Here is a 19,557-nt window from a genome sequence, read left to right as displayed (position 1 = left end):
TGGAAGATGGAACCACCATACAAGACAAAAGCACTCAGGCATCTGACACTACCAGAAATGTTGAGTGCTGGAGTTTGATGGAGGCTTCATCTCTGGAATAGAGCAAAGGCAGGGGACATTGGCTGCTGATGAGGTGAGTATAATTCTTCTATTGCAGAGAATATCTATTTGGAATTTTTTAAGTCATAGACATTGTCACTGGCTCTGACTCTTCTTGCCTCCATTTACACAAATTTACACAATCTGCAGAGCCAAATGTGATCTGCAGATGGCTTGTGCACGCACTGAACAACTGTCCGAACCTGGTGAAGTCACAGATACCAGACAACAGACACCCATTGGTTACAGGTATGTTAACCATTGGCTTCAATTCAGTTAGCTGAAATGATCATCATTTGCTGTTAGAATTTTTATTTTTATTGTGAAAGTGTAAAATTATTATCACGTGGTTATAAGCCACTTACGGTATATTACGGTCATGGTAAGTAACATATGCTTTAACTTAGATTGTGTTTATAACCCTACTTGCTTCTTCTATTCATGAGTACCTTACTGTATGTGCATACTATGTGTGGGCTCCACCTTAGTGTTAATGGCTCCCTGTGGTTCTGTATTCATTTGTTTGAGTGATGACAGAACGAAGACACTGAAAACGGATCTTCTGGTTGAGTTTCTTAAGTAGGTTTCCATGAGAACCCTTGAGGGAACCATATACCTGATTACAGATAGAGTATGACCTGAGCCTTAGCACAAACCATCAGAAGTAATGTGTTGACAATTTTCCCCTTGTGCTTGGACTTAAATAATCAAAGTTCATTAAAAGGGAGTTTTCAGAGTTGCTAATATTTTTACTCTTGTAGCTTGTAGGACGTGGGACAGGCACTGTATTGAACGGTCCAGATCAGTGGTCTCCAAACTGCAGCCCACGAGCCAGATGTAGCCCTTTGCTTGCCTTTATCCAGCCCTTGGGACACCATTCCTCCCTCAGACACCAATGATGGGGCACCATTCCTCCCACAGACACTAACAATGGGGCACCATTCCTACCCTGAATACCAACAATGGGGCACCATTTATACCACTGATACCAACAATAGGGCACTATTCTTTCCACTAAAACCAATGGTGGGGCACTGTTCACTCTCAATGACACCACTGCATTTTCAAAACCCCATGGCCACCAGACATATGTGTTTCATTTAGTAACAAATCGATCTTTGGACAAAAATTTGATTTGCAGAGAGTTAAATATATACAAATCTCTGAATAGACGTAGTAACGAATGTCAACGAATCTGAAAAAAGTTATAAGGAAATAAATTAATGCATTTGTTTCATTTGGATGATGTCACATAAGGAGATAGAAGTATGAGCCCATAAGGAAATTAATTCAATTTTCAAATTTGTTTGTAAATTTGGATTCAGATATTGAATGGATCCAAATTTCGAATGTCGAATCCTTCCGAGTAGTTTCAATATATGAATAATGAATCCACTAAATATCAAAACAGAAAACTAATATATAGCAATTTTCTGAAAAAAAGTGCAAACTTTTTCAAATCCACTCGGGCCAACAATTATATACGAAACAAATGCCAAAGATACAAAATTAATTCTGAAAACAAACCGGTTCAACGTAACGAATATGACAACATGAAATTCAACTAACGAATGCGTCTGAAATTAAACAAAATATTTCAGCGTGCACATGTCTGTTGGCTGCAGTCTGGCCCCACTAAAGACTCAAGAACAGTAAATTGTCCCTTGTTCAGAAAGTTTAGAGACCCCTGATCTAGATGTAATTCCAGGATTCACCCTCAGATGGTACTACAGCTCAAATGTTAAACCGTTGTTCCAGGCCATAGTGAAATTGAGTAGGTGTAGCAGTGGGGACCCCTTTGTGCTTCTACACAAAGGAGTCAAAAGCAAGGAAGACATTTTTGATAATGAACAAATATTTGGATTTGTAATTAAGCGCCTGTGTTCTTTCCACCTCTTTGGAAATACAACTGCAGGCTCCATACAAATGTTTTGAGGCCAGCAGCTGAAGTGGTTATGTCATATTGACATTCTGCCTGCAATTACATGCAAACTAATAGGCATATTGACTTCCATGGGAAAGAGATTTGTACTCCTAAGTTTTGCTCTTCCAATCAATTGGCCAGCCTTGTAAAAAAAAAGGCAAAGAATATGTGGAATTTTATGGTTATTGAGTGTTTAGTCATGGTGCTCTTGTGCCACGCATGTAAGGAACAGCTGGTGCCACACTCATATCCGACCAGAAGAGATCCTACAGGCCTACATTGTGTGAAAAGACTGTTCATGGAGCTAGTGGTGTGTAGAACGGATAAGTAACATTGCAGAGAAGTCCTCACTTGCCCAGCTGTCAGTCAAACTTCATGAAGTCATCACAAGAGATGTGAAGCCTTAGATGATGTAATGGTGATGCACCCACGTAAGGCAGTGCTCACCAGAAATGTTCAAAAATACTTATTCAACAGCTTCAGATACAAGCAAAATGATGGTCCCAGGAGCACAAAATGCAAATGTGTATTGTGTACAACACTGATTATTCAAAGATAAATAGAGAAGACTGTCCATCCTGTGGAAAAAGACTTAAAAATTATGGGTTTGAAGCAATTATTTTTTTTTTTAAATTTAGATTTTATTGAAGATAAAAGAAATAGAAACAGAACAGGTAGTAAAGCAGTCAACAAACTGCAATAAGGTGTTGACAGTATAGGGCAGCCTTTCTCAGCCAGGGTTCTGTGGAATCCTAGGCTTCCTCCAGAGGTTTCTAGAGGTTCCTTCAGCAAGGAGCAATTTCTGCCTCTCAAATAATGAACCACTAACAACAATAATCTTTGCAGCTATCGTTAAAGGGGAGATTCTTTCTAATGGGCACAAATATATTTTTCCAAGTGACCATCATATTATTGTATGGACGTGCCCTAGGGCCATCCTAATTTTTTTTTCGAAGCAAGCCTAAGTTTTAAAATTAGAGTTCTGAGCTTCAAAGTTAGACTTCTGAGAGAATTCTGACTTTTAGAGTCAGAAAACAGACTTTTAATCTCAGAATTCTGACTTTGAAATTCAGAATTCTAATTTTGAAACATAGAATTGTGAATATAATCTCAGAATTCTGACTTTACAACTCAGAATTATGTTTAAACATTTTAGGATGGCCCCAGGGCTTTCTCTACGAATGTACAGTGAGCTGTACATATTATTATTACTATTATACAGTATTTATAAAGCGCCGATAGTTCACTCAGCGCTGTACATTACAAAGGGGGACAGAACATGTGACAGAACAATAACAATACAATGCAAAACATGAGGGGATTGAGGGCCCTGCTCTTTCGAGTTTACAATCTGGGAGGGAGGGGATGGTGGCACAGGAGGAGATAGCTGTGGGGGGTGGAGTGGTAGGAAGAGTGGAGGAGGTCGGCAAGTTAGCAGGGGGTGGGGTAGGCTTCCCTGAAGAGATGGGTTTTCAGGGTGCGCCTAAAGGAGAGGAGAGTAGGTGATAATCTGATGTGTTGGGGCAGGGAGTTCCAGAGGATGGGTGACACCCTGGAGAAGTCCTGCAGGCGGGCATGGGAGGAGGAGACGAGGGAACTAGAGAGAAGGAGGTCTTGTGAGGAGCGGAGTGTGCGTAATATAATAATTATTAGTAGGTGGTCCATGAGACCAGAGAGTTTTTTAAGGGCTCCTCTATGTTACAAAGATTAGGAAAACCTGGTATAGAGTACACTTACTGAAGTAAACATATATTGTAGATTAGGGTTTTAATTAATGGTTCAAGACAATTGTGCTTGATGTTCTATAAAAAAAAAAACACAGATTTTTCTACCAAGGGAAAATAACACAGTGCGGTCTTTATGCAAATTGTGTGAGAAGTATTGTTTGAGGGTCACAATATTTAATACCCTGATCACACATCAATTTTTTTACCAAGGTTCCACTAAAGATCTTCTTTGTTTCTCGAATGAACAGTTGTTCCATTGTATATATTCAATTTCCACAAACTGCTTTTCTGTGCCTGTAGTCAGGCGAAAGATGGTCAAACACCAGAAGAATCAAACGTTGATACGAAAAGTCAGAAAAATCGTTCACCAGAGCATTCAATAGTACCATTATAGACTTGCCAATTTCATACAAAAACCCTGAAAATGTTTGTTCAATTGCCATGCCGATGTTTAAAATTCTACTTTCAAGTTCAGTACTATTATTCCTAAATGAAAATCACAGACGTTTGTTTGTTCGAGAAAACATTTTCATTCTTGTCCTTCAGTTTTCCTCACCACTATGGTGGAAAATGATTTGATTTTTAAAAAAAATCGAAATATTGTTAGAAAAAACTAATTATTTCCACAAAATTCTACTAGGGTGTGACCAGGCTGACCAAAAAAGGGAAGATTTCCTACTCATAACAATTAGCAAGAACTGCGTGGAACTCAAAACATGACCCCAGGGGCGGACTGACAACTCATGGGGCCCCGGGTAATAGGGGATCATGGGGCCCCTGTGTCCTTGTCCAAACTCAAAAAAGCCTATGAAAAAGGTACCAGGGGAATCTCATGGGGCCTCCTACTGACCCTGGGCCCTCGAGCAGTGCCCAAGTTTCCAAATGGTCAGTCCACCCCTGCATGACCCCCTGCCATGTCCAAACGCCAAAGATAATGAGTAAAGGTAAGGGGTTTACATTTAGGCCTGGTTCAGACCTGTGCGGGTAGATGCGGGTGTGGGAATTGCAGCGCTTGCCACACTCGCAACCACCCGCACAGGTCTGAAACCTTTACCTTTACTCATTATCTTTGGAGGGTGGACATGGCAGGGGGTCATATTTTGAGTTGTGCCATGTAGAAACGCAACCCATATCAGGGTTGTGGGAACCACAGGGAAATTGCATGGTGCAAAAGCACCACGCGATTTCCCTGCATCCGTATTTTGAAAAAGGAGTATGCACCATTTTCTGTGGGAAACACAGGCATGGCAACCCATTCAAATGCAGGTCTGCAAACCTGCATTTGGATATAACATTTATAGGTAAAGTTGATTGCCTCTCGGGGGATCAGGAAGGAATTTTTGTTCCCCTGCAGGAGCAAATTGGATCGTGCTTTTGCTGGGTTTTTTTGCCTTCCTCTGGATCAACTGTGGGTGTAGGATTATAACTTTTTTTTTTTTTTTTTTAATGGTTGAACTGGATGGACTTTTGTCTTTCTTCAGCCAGACTAACTAACTAAGGCAAGGTTCACATCTGTGCGGGTGGTGCAGCTGCAGATCCACACAAAAATCCGTGCAGCCACACCACCAGCACAGAGGAATGCGGACCCGCGGGCGGGTGCCATTAATTCTAATGGCATTCGACCCGCACTGGAAATTGCAACCATACTGGGAACCGAGATTCTCGTGCGGGCTGCGTTTTCAGAAGAAGTGCAGTGACTTCTTCCCTGCGTGTCCCGGGGCACGGGAGTCCATCCAAATGAATGGGCTCTTGTGCCCGAGACAAAACGCATCCCGCAGGAACGTGGATATGTGAACCGGGGGTAACACTATGTAAACCTGCACAGGTATGAACCAGACCTTACGTATATGCAAGAAAAACAGATTCACTTTACACCACTGCAGTGCTTTCATATGCGTGTAATAAAAGTACAGAATGCTGCATTTTATTGCAGGTGAACATACTTGGAATGTGACTGCACCACAAAATGCAACCAGTAAAAAAAAATAAAATAGGAAATAATGTCTAAAAAGCACGCAAACGCATGGAAACCACACATGGAATGTGGGGATTGTGGTGTAAACGAGCCCCGACGGTGGAGTTAAAGTGGGCAGCACAGTGGCTAAATGGTTAGCACTTCCACCTGGCAGTACTAGGGTTGTTGGTTCAAATCCCAGCCATGGCACCACCTGCCTGGAGTTTGCATGTCCTCCCTGTGCCTGTGTGGGTTTCCTCCCACACTCCAAAGACATGCTGGTAGGTTAATTGGCTCCTGCCTAAATTGCCCCTTGCATATGTATGAATGTAAGTTAGGGACCTTAGATTGTACACCCCTTGAGGGTTAGGGAGTGATGTGAATGTACAATATATATGTAAAGCGCTGCGTAAATTGACAGTGCTATACAAGTACCTGTAATAAATAATAATAAATAAATGAGCCCCTGGCAGATATAGTCATTTTTACTTGCCTTTCCATGAGTTTCCGATTGGATCCGGAACGCACAGAAATCTAGCTTCTCTAAACTGATCGAATCGCACCGCGTGTGAATGGCACCATTGGAAAATCATCACATGCATTTATATGTGTTTGAAAAGTCCTCTAAATGCAGATCAAGGCAGGTATGACAATGGCAGGCCGATAAGGACCTAGCCGGCAAGGTTAGAAGGCTGTAGGCTCTGTGTCCTCTGTATAGAATCTGCTCGGACATGTCCGGCGTGTATATTGATCATGTGATTGTCACAGGGTATTGCGTTCTCTTTAACATGTGGCAAATCTATCACAAGTCACAGGGATATCCCCTGGCTCAGAATTATCACCCGAGGTGTGAATTGCGACACTTTACCAAGTGGTGCCCCCAGCATCTGTCCCCCTGACTCCATGCACACAACAGCTGTGTCCTGAGGTAGAAGCCCACCCAGGATTTGCTTATCCAAACACAGCTAGCAGGCGGACATGGAGTAGGCCATCCCGGGCCACATGGAGTAGGCCATCCCGGGCCACATGGAGTAGGCCATCCTGGGCCTGGCTCATACAGTATATTCCATATTGTGTTACTGGAGGTTTGACTTGTTTTGTGGTAAAAGTTGGCGCAATTGTATTTCACGCAAAACACGGAGGTTGTTGTGTGCCAGAGTGTTCATTTCGTATTTATGGGCCTTGTTTGACAGGAAACTTATCAGATTTTTTTGCCTCAGGTAACCCAAAGGAAAGGAACTGCCTGCGGCACGAAAATTTTCCCGTGTGACTTCAAAACAGCGTCTTTTTTGTGCTGTGCGATCTGAGTCAAAGGTGGACCCGCCCATTGGAATCAAAAGACATTCGAGAAAAGGTGAATTTTCAGTGCAGGCATTTGTGTGACTCACATTTTTTATTATTATTATTATACAGGATTTATATAGTGACAACGGTTTGCTCAGCACTGTACAATATAACGGGTGACAATACAGCAACAATACAGTTCAATACAAGAGGGTTAGGAGGGCCTGATCCTTGGAGCTTACAATCTAGGAGGGAGGGGCTAGTGGTACAAAAGGTAATAACCAGGGGCGGACTGACAACTCATGGGGCCCCCGGGCAATAGGGGATCATGGGGCCCCTGTGTCCTTGCCCAAACTTAAAAAAGCCTATGAAAAAGGTACCAGGGGCATCTCGTGGGGCCCCCTACTGACCCCGGACTCTCGGGCAGTCTGGTCAGTCTGCCCCTGGTAATAACTGTGGGGGATGGACTGGTTGGAAGAGTAGAAGATTCCATTATTAGCATTTAGGCTGGGTTCACATATGTGCGGGTGGTGCCACTGCGGATCCGCATGAAAATCCGTGCATGCGGTAGTAGGGTATACCATTAAAAAAAAGGGTCACATTCCCCAACCCCCACCCTCAAAGCTCTCCCTTCCCCCAACACTGGAGCTGAAGGAGATAAATCCATAGATTCCCCGTTCATGCTAAGCAGTATGAATGGATGAGTCTCCTGCTGTCGGCCATTTGGCCGATTGGCTGCAGTCACCGTTTGCCGACTTTTTTCTGTCTGGCTATTTCAATTTCTCAATCACAGCCGGGTGGTGTCAGCAGGGACCCCCCACACCTCGAATTTCGGCTTATTCACAGGAATCAGATGAAATTCTTCTTCTATTCCTCCTACCAGTTCATCCCCCACAGTTACTACCTTTTGTACCACTAGCCCCTCCCTCTTAGATTGTAAGCTCCCAGGATCAGGCCCTCCTAACCCTCTTGTATTGAACTGTATTGTCTCCCTTTATATTGTAAAGCGCTGACCAAACTGTTGGCGCTATATAAATCCTGTATAATAATAATTCAAACTGTAAGTGGCCCCGCTGACACCACTTCGCCGACACCACCACACTTGGCAAATTTTGATTGAGAATTGGAAGGAAAAAAAAGTCGTCCACACTACCATGCAAATCCAGTCTACACTAATCCACTGCAAACTGAAATTCAGCTTTTTATGCTCCTTAACCACTTCCGCACCGCCCTATATTAGAAATACTGCAACAGGGCAGCACGGGTGTGCAAAATCATGTATATATACATGAATTTGCAGTTTCGGGTAGGTGCGTGTGCACCCTACCCGCGCCTCCATTCGTGGCCTCGGCTGTAAATCACCGGGTCCCGGACAATGACTCACCCGCTGGCAATCTCTGAGTATTACCGACGGGGGAGAGACCTGTGTATAAACAACACAGATCTCTCCCCTGTCAGCTCATGCACACTGCTTTGTATGGCTCTGCATAGCAGAGCTATACAAAGCAGTGTGCTTACAGTGAAGCGCACACACACACAGCATACAGTAAAACAGCACACAGTTAACCCTTTGATCACCCCTCATGTTAACCCCTTCCTGCCCAGTGCCATTAGTACAGTGTCATTGCTTATTATTAGCACTTATCACTGTATTGGAGTCACGGGGGATGTCAGTGACGCCAAGTCAGTTCCCTCCAGTGTCAGAATGCCCGCCACAGTCCCGCAGTCCCACTATAAGTCGCTGATCATCGTCATTACTAGTAAAAAAACCCCAGTATATATACCGCCATTTGTAAACGCTATAACTTTCCCATAAACCAATTATTTTACACGTGTCGGGATATTTTTTGTAGCAAAGACATGGAGCAGAATACATTTTGGCCTAAATTTATGACAAAATTTTTTTTTTCCAATTTTTACTGGACATGTTTAATAGCAAACATTCAAAAATATAGTTTTTTTTTTCAAAATTGTCGGTCTTTTTTTGTTTCTAGCGTAACTAATAAAAAACACACAAACGATCAAATACCACGGAAAGAAAGCTCCATTTGTGGGGAAAAATAAGACGTAAATTTCATCTGGGAGCAGAGTTGCGTGACCGCGCAATTGTCAGTTAAAGTAACACAGAGCTGTATCGCAAAAAATGGCCTGATCAGGAAGGGGGGTAAATCCTTTGCAGAGCAAGGAGTTAAGCACATAGCCACCAAAGCAACTCCTTTAGGACCCGCTCACAAGGGCGGCTGGGGTAATAACACCACCTGTCATCCACTCCAGATCGCTTTTCAGAGGGGCAACAAGGATAACTGCATGTATGAACAAGCATTTATAGCTCATCAATGCCCTCAGAAAAAGTGCAACCGATACCCTGAGACAGAATATAGAATGTAATATATTGCAGCTTACCAATCCTTAGATGTGGTGGCTGCATTAGTTTTCTTTTTCGTGCTTTCTTCGCCTGGTAATCCTGCTTTTACCACACTTCCGATCCTAGTGAAAACTTTACTGAGCAGCATTGTCATCCAAGGACAGGGAGTGTGCACGGACTACATAACATTGTATTAGGACTACACAGCACCTCCTTTTCCTAACGGGGGAGGTGTTTTGTAGTCCAGGAAGCTAGTACGGGATATTCTCAGCTCACAGCTAGGGTTTATATGCCGTCACCCCAGATGTGATAACATTTGTGTGTGTGCAGGATATTCTTCATTACCTGTCTGAACTGGTCTCCCATTCCCCCCTAAGCACGTTCATTTTATTTTATTGATTTCCATGTATTTCTGGAGGCAATGCTGCACATTGTGCAATGTATTTTATTTACCATTTTACATGGCTGACTAGGCGAAGGAGATTCAAATCCCATTTTGCTTTGCTCAGTAAGCTGGGACTTGTAGTTCCATGGCAGCCAGAAGGTCCCCACTGCCTGTATAGGGATGGATTGCTTATTACAGCAAAGACTCCCTATGAAAGCTTCATGTTCTATTGCAGTTTAGAACACAAAAGGATCTGCTGCCATCACATGGCTGATGTGGTGTATTACCTCCCAATTCATTTTATGTAGTTTTGCTGTAAAATAGAATCCTTAACCACTTTATCTGCAGAAGTTTTTACCCCCCTTTCTGACCAAGCCATTTTTTGCTATACCACACTGGTGATTGCGTGGTCATGCAACTCTGCACCTAAACAAAATTTATTTTTTATTAATATTATTATTAATATACAGGATTTATATAGCGCCAACAGTTTGCTCAGCACTTTACAATATAACAGGAGACAATACAGCAACAATACAGTTCAATACAAGAGGGATAGGAGGGCCTGATCCTTGGAGCTTACAATCTAAGAGGGAGGGGCTAGTGGTACAAAAGGTAGTAACTGTGGGGGGTGAACTGATGGGAAAAATAGAAGATTTGGTTATTAGCTAAAGGCAGGATAGGCTTCCCTGAAGAGAGTGGTTTTCAGGGATCTCCTAGAAGTGGTCAGAGTAGGAAATAGTCATATAGATTGGGGTAGAGAGTTCCAGAGGATGGGGGAGGCTCTGGAGAAGTCCTGGAGATGAGCATGGGAGGAGAAGACAAGGGAGCTAGAGAGCAGGAGGTCATGGGAGGAGCGGAGAGGACGGTTTGGGTGATATTTGGAGACAAGTTTGGAAATGTAATTTGGGGCAGAGTAATCATTGGCTTTATATGTTATTGTTAATGTTTTGAATTAAATTGTTTCACACGAATAGAGCTTTCTTTTGATGATATTTGATTACCACTCAGGTTTTGTTTTTTGCGATAAAAAGGAAAAAGCATAAAACATTTTGAAAAAAAAATAATATTTTTTACCTTCTGCTACACAACATATCCAATAAAAATTGTTTTAAAAAATCTAATTTCATAAATTTTGTTTACAATGTATTCTGCTACATGTCTTTGATAAAAACAAAAAATCCCAATAAATGTATATGAATTGGTTTGAGTGAAGGTTATAGCACCTACAAACTATGGTGTATATATTCTGGATTTGTTATTTATATACTACTAATGGCGGTGATCAGTAACTTATAACGGGACTTCAATTATTTGGCGGGCAATCTGACACTCACTATAGAGATAGATAGGGAGCGCTGGATCATCTACCCAGTAGTGGATAGAGGGTGGACCAGGGGCGGACTGACCATTCGAGCACCCGGGCACTGCCCGAGGGCCCGGGGTCAGTAGGGGACCCCATGAAATGCCCCTGGTACCTTTTATTTTATTTTTTATTTTTTTTCCAAATCCTTTTATATGCTTTTTTGGGTGTGCTTTGAGTGTGGGCAAGGACACAGGGGCCCCATGATCCCCTATTGCCTGAGGGCCCCATGAGTTGTCAGTCCACTCCTGGGGTGGACCATGGGTGGTTATATTAGTAGAAGGTCCAGGTGAAAATGGCATCCTAATCCATCTTTACTGCAAGGCTTATGGGTATGTGGGCTTGTAGGAGGAGGCAACCGGCTGTAAGAGCTTGTAGATACTCCTATATGCAGGTAGAAAAGAGAGACAGCGGCGGCACTCTGAGTGTAGGTGGTATTAAAAGCAGGCAATTTAATAATAAAATGCACTCACAAGAGCAGATAATAATAGGCATGTCACGGGGAATGGTGGTCCGGTGGAGCAGATTGTCCTTTGCGGCACTCTAGGTGTATCCCGGCCACTCTGGTGGTGTCCAGGGCTCGGGGAGTAGCAGAGAAGCTCATCGGCCTGACGAAGGAGCGCGCATACTCCTAACGCGCGCCATCATGGAAACCTGGTCCATGATGTGACGCCATCTGAGTAAGCCTCCCTGTGCCTCTCTGCTACTCCCCGAGCCTTGGACACCACCAGAGCGGCGGGGATACACCTAGGGTGCCGCAAAGGACGACCTGTTCCACCGGACCACCATTCACCATGACATGCCTATCAATCTGACACTCACTGACATTAGTAGTATCTACAAACTATGGTAAATGTACTGGAATGTTTTTTTTTTAATACTAGTAATGGTGGTGATCAGTGGAACTGTGATAGTGCGAAGGGCAATCTGACACTGGGTGGTGACTGACTCACTTCCATTGGCATCACCAGTGACAATAATACAGTGATCAGTGATAATACTACACTATGTCACTGTACTAATGACACTGGGTGGGAAGGAGTTAATATCTGGGGTGCTCAAGGGGTATACGTGTGCCTAACTATGTGTATTATATGTAAAGTGTGCTGCTTTTTACTGCTTTGCAGGGGGGAGAAACAGAGAGATCCTTTCCTCTGTACAGAGCCCTGTATTGAAAGCCAAAACAGAGCCCTGGGCTGTGATTGCACATAGCCCATCAGCAGGTCCTGGGTGTGAATCTTTGGCCAGGACTTTCTGGCAGACTCCCGCTGTGTACAATCACAGCAGGAGTAGGTGGGTAAGAGTGCGCATGCATGGGCACCGAAACCCGGAAACAGGGAGCAACAAACATCGTTTTGCCTGTGCAGGCCACTCATCCGTAGTACATTGCAGGGGGGCGGTATACAAGTGGTTAAATGGATGCTATTTAGTGGTTGTAAAGCTGTTTCTGTTTCAATATTTTTATTAAGAAAGTTTTGTTTTTAAAAATATAACAAGCTCAAAATACGCCCTCGCAGGGGCAGAGCAGAACAATCACACATAAACAAAGACAAAGCTGTTTAAACTCCAAGACCCCTTCATCAAACTTGATGTGTTACTAAACCCACAACAGTAGTCTGTATATGCAGTAAAGCATGCTTGTTATAATCACTGTGGAACCTAAGGGGTTAATCCTCTGCATTGTGTAAAAAGGCTGTTTGATCCTGACTTCTCTGATCTTCCCTTTCTTCCACAGTGTCTCGCTCTTATCTCCTGATAAGACATATTGTGTGGAGTCACTCTGCACATGCTCAATTTGGTGTGTATTGTTAGGGAGGTTTTTTTTTCTTGGGAGAGTGCATGTGATCAGCACAGGTCCAATCAGCACTGTCCAGACAGAGGTCAGGGGTTCTGCATCCTCCTAGAGCAGAAAGAAAACTCCTCCTACAAGCTTTTCTACACTGATAGAAGTCACAAGACTGCTGTAACAGCTGATGGGAAAAGGTATTTAGCAGTTTATATTTACTAAAATAATTACATTTCCATGTTCTGTGTACAGTGGGGGACCAGATATAGTGAATGGAAAAAAAATAGCAAATAAAATAAAAATAATGTACCATATAATATTGCTGCTTAAGTCATATTGTAATTGAATGTTATTAAAATTGACCTTTCCTTTTCAGTCTGCAGTGCTGTCATTTTCTGTAAAATGCAATGTAACGTGGCAACATGGAAGCTTTCTGTACTTAGATGCAGGGGTGTATTTTCCACAAGGCAAACAAGGCATTTGCTTAGGGAGGCATTTTTCAGGGGGGCAGCACCGCCCCATGGAAGAAGGGACACATGCAGAATGGGGATCAGGTGGGATCTGAGAGAGGCTGCTTGATGGTGTATGGAGAGCCCGGCTCTTCTTCCCAGGGATTTCCAGGGCTATGAAGGTGAGTGTCTTTCTCTCTCTCTCCAGGAAGGGGGGGGGGTGTATGTTAGTGGAAGGCTCTCTCAGGTGGGGGCAGGGGTGTTGTTGGTCAATGTTAGGCTCTCTCCACAGGCAGTGGTGTATTTAGGTTTTGTGCTGCCCTAGGCAACACAAAAATCAGACGCTCCCCCTCCCCATAGAGAGAGCCTGACAGTGACCAACAACACCCCTGCCCTATCCCCACCCCCACCTGAGAAAGCTTTCCACTAATACCCACCCCCCTACACGCGACAAAGAGAAAGACACTCACCTTCACAGCTCTGGATATCCCTGGGAACGACAGTCAGGCTCTGCATCCACCATCAAGCATCCCGCAGCCTCTCACAGATCCCACCTGGTCCCCATGCTACATACGGCCCTTCTTCCGGGGGGCAGTGCTGCCCCCCTAGGCAAATACCTTGTTTGCCTTGTGGTAAATACGCCCCTGTCCACAGGGGGTGGGGTGGTTGGTGTCGGGCTCTCTCCCCGAGGGGGGGCTCCAATTTTTTTGTTGCCTAGGGCAGCACGAAACCAAAATACACCACTGCTTAGATTGGTGTAGGGAATGCCCCCCAGAAATGTAATTACCTGCTTTTGTGAATGGTTCACTGATTTTCCTGGAAGATACAAGTCAAATTTTGGGCATCCCCTGCAACAAAAATGCCATCTTTGGTGAGATACTCCTAAAGGGAAATCAACGTGTCTAAAGGGATGCAGACCCTACCACTTTCCTTATTAGAACCCTACAAGTGCAGCAGCTGATTGATAATTATAAAATCATTCCCATTCACATTCCATTTGCACATGAATACAGAAAAGCAAACAGCTATTTCTTCAGAACAAAAGGTGAGAATGTGCAACAAAGTTTGTTAAAATTATTGCAATGTACATCAATCACCCAGAGGGAAATGTTTACAAAAGTGGAGTTACTCTTTAATCAATGGATACTGTCTCTTTGTAAAGGGGCCCCCACCAACCCAGTTATTCTTGTTTGGTCACACTCCCCTGCTGCTTCTTCCTGTGGCAGAGCTGGTACCAGTATAATATCGGCCCGGATTAGATGCTAGGGACAGATGGGATGTCACTCTCTTGATCCCAGCAATTGGTTGCCAGACCTGAGCACTGTCACGGGTAGCAAGGTCAGATACAGGCGTACCTCAGTTTACAAATTTAATGCGTTTTGCGGGGGGTTTCGTATTGTGAAAAAATTCGTAAACCGAAACTCGGTTTCCCATAGGAATACATTGAAAACCAATTAATCCGTTCTGGAGGTCAGAAAAAAGTAAAAAAAAGTCTTATCTGTTCAAAACTCTTTATAAAGTGCACTTTAAAGGCATAAATACTGTAAAGGACATGATTAAAAAAAAATTGCAAATGCCTTGAAAATCAATTAATCTGTTCTGGAGGTCAGAAAAAAAGTAAAAAAAAGTCTTTTATCTGTTCAAAATTCTTTATAAAGTGCACTTTAAAGGCATAAATACTGTACAGGGACTTGATTAAAAATTAATTTGTAAATGCATTGATAACCAATTAATCCATTTCCGGAGGTCAGAAAAAAGTAAGAAAAAAAGTATTTTATCTTTTCAAAACTCTTTATAAAGTGCACTTTAAAGGCATAAATACTGCACAGGGACGATTTCAAAACAATTTGTGAATGCATTGAAAACCAATTAATCCGTTCCGGAGGTCAGAAAATCAGAAAAAAGTAAAACAAAAAGTCTTTTATCTGTTCAAAACTCTTTATAAAGTGCACTTTAAAGGCATAAATACTGTACAGGGACATGATTAAAAATTAATTTGTAAATGCATTGATAACCAATTAATCCGTTTCCGGAGGTCAGAAAAAAGTAAAAAAAAGTCTTATCTGTTCAAACTCTTTATAAAGTGCACTTTAAAGGCATAAATACTGTACAGGAACATAATTTCAAAAAAAATTTGTAAATGCATTGAAAACCAATTAATCCGTTTTGGAGGTCAGAAAATCAGAAAAAAGTAAAACAAAGTCTTATCTGTTCAAAACTCTTTATAAAGTGCATTTTAAAGGCGCTATAAACGCTTCGTATTGCAAAAAAAAAATTGTAAACCGAGACATTATTTTCAATGGATTTTCATTCATAAACCAAAAATTACTTCAACTGAGGCGTTCGTAAATCGAGGTACGCCTGTATTCATAATGTTGATGGCTGGGGGGTGGGGGGTACTGGCAAAATGAGTATAAGGGGATCAGGGGGCCCTTTGGGAAGACACTCTCTCTTTGCCCCACATGCGCAAACTGACTTTGTAGCATTTACCAATAAAAATGAAAATAAAGTCGATCAATGATATATACACACAGATTATTCAGGGTTTTTTTTAGTTTGAGCAATGTCAGACACTCCATGTGATCGGCTGGTTTACAGAAATGGCGGCCCCCCCCCCGCTGCGTCACTGCTGTGTTGATTATAGACCCGTGATGACTCATTCTTGTCTGGTTCCTGTTTTGCTTCCCCAATTTATAGATCCTACTGGAAGGACACTCTGCGCACAGCGTCATGTACACTGCATTTAACAAAGGTACAAGAGAAGGCTGGGTGATACATTACTGTTGTGTGTGCGGTGTTTTGTCTGTGCTCCATGTCTTACATCTTCTTTTTATAATGTGTCTCATCTCATCATAAAGCATTTCCATACCAGGGGCGGACTGACCATTTGGAAACTCATAGGGTCATATGACCGCAGTGATTCGCTGTCACGGTGGTCACATGATCGGAAAAGGTCCCCATCGCAAGGGGAGATCAGGACCTTTCCATGAGTCATGGACATGTGTGCTGGGAGCACGCAGGGCATTTTAGGGTCATATGACCGCCGTGATTCGCTGTCACGGCGGTCACATGATCGGAAAAGGACCCGATCGCAAGGGGAGATTGGGACCTTTCCGTGAGTCATGGACATGTGTGCTGGGAGAACGCAAGGCCTTTTTATGGTCATATGACCGCCGTGATTCGCTGTCACGGCGGTCACATGATTGGAAAAGGTCCCGATCTCAAGGGGAGATCAGGACCTTTCCGTGAGTCATGGACATGTGTGCTGGAAGAACGCAGGGCATTTTAGGGTCATATGACCGCCGTGATTCGCTGTCACGGCGGTCACATGATCGGAAAAGGTCCCGATCGCAAGTGGAGATCAGGACCTTTCTGTGAGTCACGGACATATGTGCTAGAAGCATGCAGGGAGCGCGCTCTCAGCACACATGTATTTTGTAATGGCACGCAAATATGCGGCCACTCGGCGTCAAGGCTCAGACACCAAGCGGCCGCATATTTGCGTGTGCTCGGCGTCTATGGGTTAAAGTGACACTAAGAAATATCCTTTTTCTCCCAAAAATAATAATACATACCCTTTATACTTAAAGGCCCTGTAGTCTATTTTGTTGAAATTGTTTCTTTCTGTGTTTTTCTGCTTAATTTAATGGCACTTGTGAGCTTCTGAACCTCTCCTTTTCCCCCTCACTTCTGTTTATTTGGAATGTGCCGTGCACGTTAGTTGCAGTCATGTGTGCTACTCTATGCACACTACACATCCAGGGGCGGACTGACCATTTGGAAACTCGGGCACCGCCCGAGGGCCGGGGGTCAGTAGGGGACCCCATGAGATGCCCCTGGTACCTTTTTCATAGGCTTTTTTGAGTTTGGGCAAGGACACAGGGGCCCCATGATCCCCTTTTGCCCGGGGGCCCCATGAGTTGTCAGTCCGCCCCTGTTCCATACCTTAAAATTTAAAGTGTTACTAAACCCACAACAGTAAATTCAGTCTTTATATGCAGTAAAGCATGCTTGTTATACTCACTGTGGAACCTAAGGGGTGTAAAAAGGCCGTTTGATCCTGTTTTCTCTGCCCCTCCTCAAACGTCAACCTGATAAGACAGACTGAACCCGTAGCCAGATGCACATGCTCAATTTAGTGTGTATTGCTAGAGAGGTTTTTTTTTTTCCTTGGGAGAGTGCATGTGATCAGCACAGGGCCAATCAGCACTGTTCAGACAGAGGTCAGGGGTTTTGCATCCTGCTAGAGCAATTGTTGGGATTTTTTTGTTTATAGTGCAAAAAATTCAAACCGCACAGGAGATCAAATACCACAACAAGAAAGCTCTAATTGTGGGGAAAAAAGGATGTACATTTCATTTGGGTGCAGCGTTGCATGACTGCGCAATTGTCAGTTAAAGTAACACAGCGCTGTATCACAAAAAATGGCCTGGTCAGGAAGGGGGGTAAATCCTCTGGAGGGCAAAGTGGTAAAGTTGGTAATTCAACTCACTGAGTGCCTTATCTGCAATAAATTAGCCCCAGAACCCGTGTCATTAATATGTGTTCAGGTAAGATGGTAACTTTTTAATGGTTGAACTGGATAAGCTTTTGTCTTTTTTCAGCCAAACTATGTAAAATCTTGAAGATAGTAAACTGAATTGTATAGAAGAATTTAACATTCGGAGTTGTTGACTTATAGCAGATAGTGTTTTTGAGCTTGAACTAAAGCAAAAGAGAATATTTTCATGATCTGATTAAGTTGCACTACATGTGACCATTTTGTGTGATCCTATATAAATTGCCCACATGTGTGCATTATCTTGGCATGCTCAATGTTTCATATGCTGAGTATGTAAAATGACCTTTTTATGCTTAGTGGGAAAAAAATACGTCAAGGTATGCATGCAGCCTTGTTAAAAGATCTAAGAAAATGAGCGTAATAGAAAATAATTAAGTAAAGTAATGTTCTCCCTAACTCCATAATGCTCCTTAGTCATGGTCCTTCAGTCATAGTTGTGTTGTTCTTTTTCCCACATGTTAGAGGTAAACACGCTTAGTGCATAGCACTGTGATATACAGTAAATTGTATTTCACACTCATAATGTTTGATAATAGGTGTCATAAATATTTGACATTTCATTGTGGTGTGTCACCAGGACTGGGAACCTTTGGCCTGGGGAGCAAACACAACTAACCAGCCCCATAATGACAGGAGTACATTTCTGTAGGCTACAGAAAGTGCCATGTAAAATGTGCCATGATGCTTCCTCAGTGGACATGGTGATAGGTGGATTTTATTATTATTATTATTATTATACAGTATTTATAAAGCGCCAATAGTTCGCTCAGCGATGTACATTACAAAGGGGGACAGAACATGTGACAGAACAATAAAAATACAATGCAAAACATAAAGGGATTGAGGGCCCTGCTCTTTCGAGCTTACAATCTAGAGGGAGGGGATGGTGGTACAGGAGGAGATAGCTGTGGGGGATGGAGTGGTAGGAAGAGTGGAGGAGGTCGGCAAGTTAGCAGGGGGTGGGGTAGGCTTCCCTGAAGAGATGGGTTTTCAGGATGCGCCTAAAGGAGAGGAGAGTAGGTGATAATCTGATGGGTTGGGGCAGGGAGTTCCAGAGGATGGGTGACACCCTGGAGAAGTCCTGGAGGCGGGCATGGGAGGAGGAGACCAGGGAACTAGAGAGAAGGAGGTCTTGTGAGCAGCGGAGTGTGCGTGTTGGGTGGTACTTGGATATTAGGTCAGTGATGTAGTTCGGGGCAGTATGGTGGACGGCTTTGTACGTCAGTGTTAGGATTTTGAATTTGATCCGTTGCGCAATCGGAAGCCAGTGGAGGGATTGGCAGAGGGGGGTGGCGGAGATGGAGCGGTTGGAAAGGTGAATGAGTCTGGCTGCCGTATTCAGGATCGACTGAAGCGGGGATAGCCAGCAGCGAGGCAGGCCAGTGAGGAGGGAGTTGCAGTAGTCGAGTCGTGATGTGATGAGGGAGTGGATGAGCTGTTTAGTGGTTTCTGGGGTTAGGAACGTGGATAGTTAAATAAAATTGTCGGCACTATATAAGTACCTGTAATAAATAAATAAATAACATTATTTTAACCATTTGCTGACCAGTCACTTACCCGGTACGTCAATGGTCTTCAACCGGTTGTACCGGGATGATGATTGCAGCTGCAGGCAGCATCCTGGAACTGTTTTTTAGAGCCGACAGTCGGTTTTCTTGTA

At 43.3% G+C, this 19,557-nt stretch overlaps 1 long non-coding RNA gene across 12 annotated transcripts in view; it reads left to right on the top strand.

The window, feature by feature from the left end:
• The window catches only part of LOC149445133 (uncharacterized), a 65,219-nt gene continuing 45,662 nt past the window's right edge, over window positions 1-19,557 (top strand). For 9 of the 12 annotated variants that reach the window (XR_016306451.1, XR_016306460.1, XR_016306461.1 and 6 more), the window contains exons 1-2: window positions 1-133; window positions 6,925-7,058. This is a non-coding gene — a long non-coding RNA (uncharacterized LOC149445133). Of the gene's footprint in view, window positions 134-249; window positions 349-6,924; window positions 7,059-16,033; window positions 16,089-19,557 lie in introns of all 12 variants that reach the window. The other 3 variants (XR_016306453.1, XR_016306457.1, XR_016306464.1) reach the window with 3 other exon arrangements.

Source organism: Staurois parvus, unplaced genomic scaffold (genome assembly GCF_062004578.1).
Source record: "Staurois parvus isolate SC_StPar_1 unplaced genomic scaffold, SC_StPar_1.0 ptg000746l, whole genome shotgun sequence".
Taxonomy (NCBI): domain Eukaryota; kingdom Metazoa; phylum Chordata; class Amphibia; order Anura; family Ranidae; genus Staurois; species Staurois parvus.
This window is presented reverse-complemented; position numbering and strand designations above follow the sequence as displayed.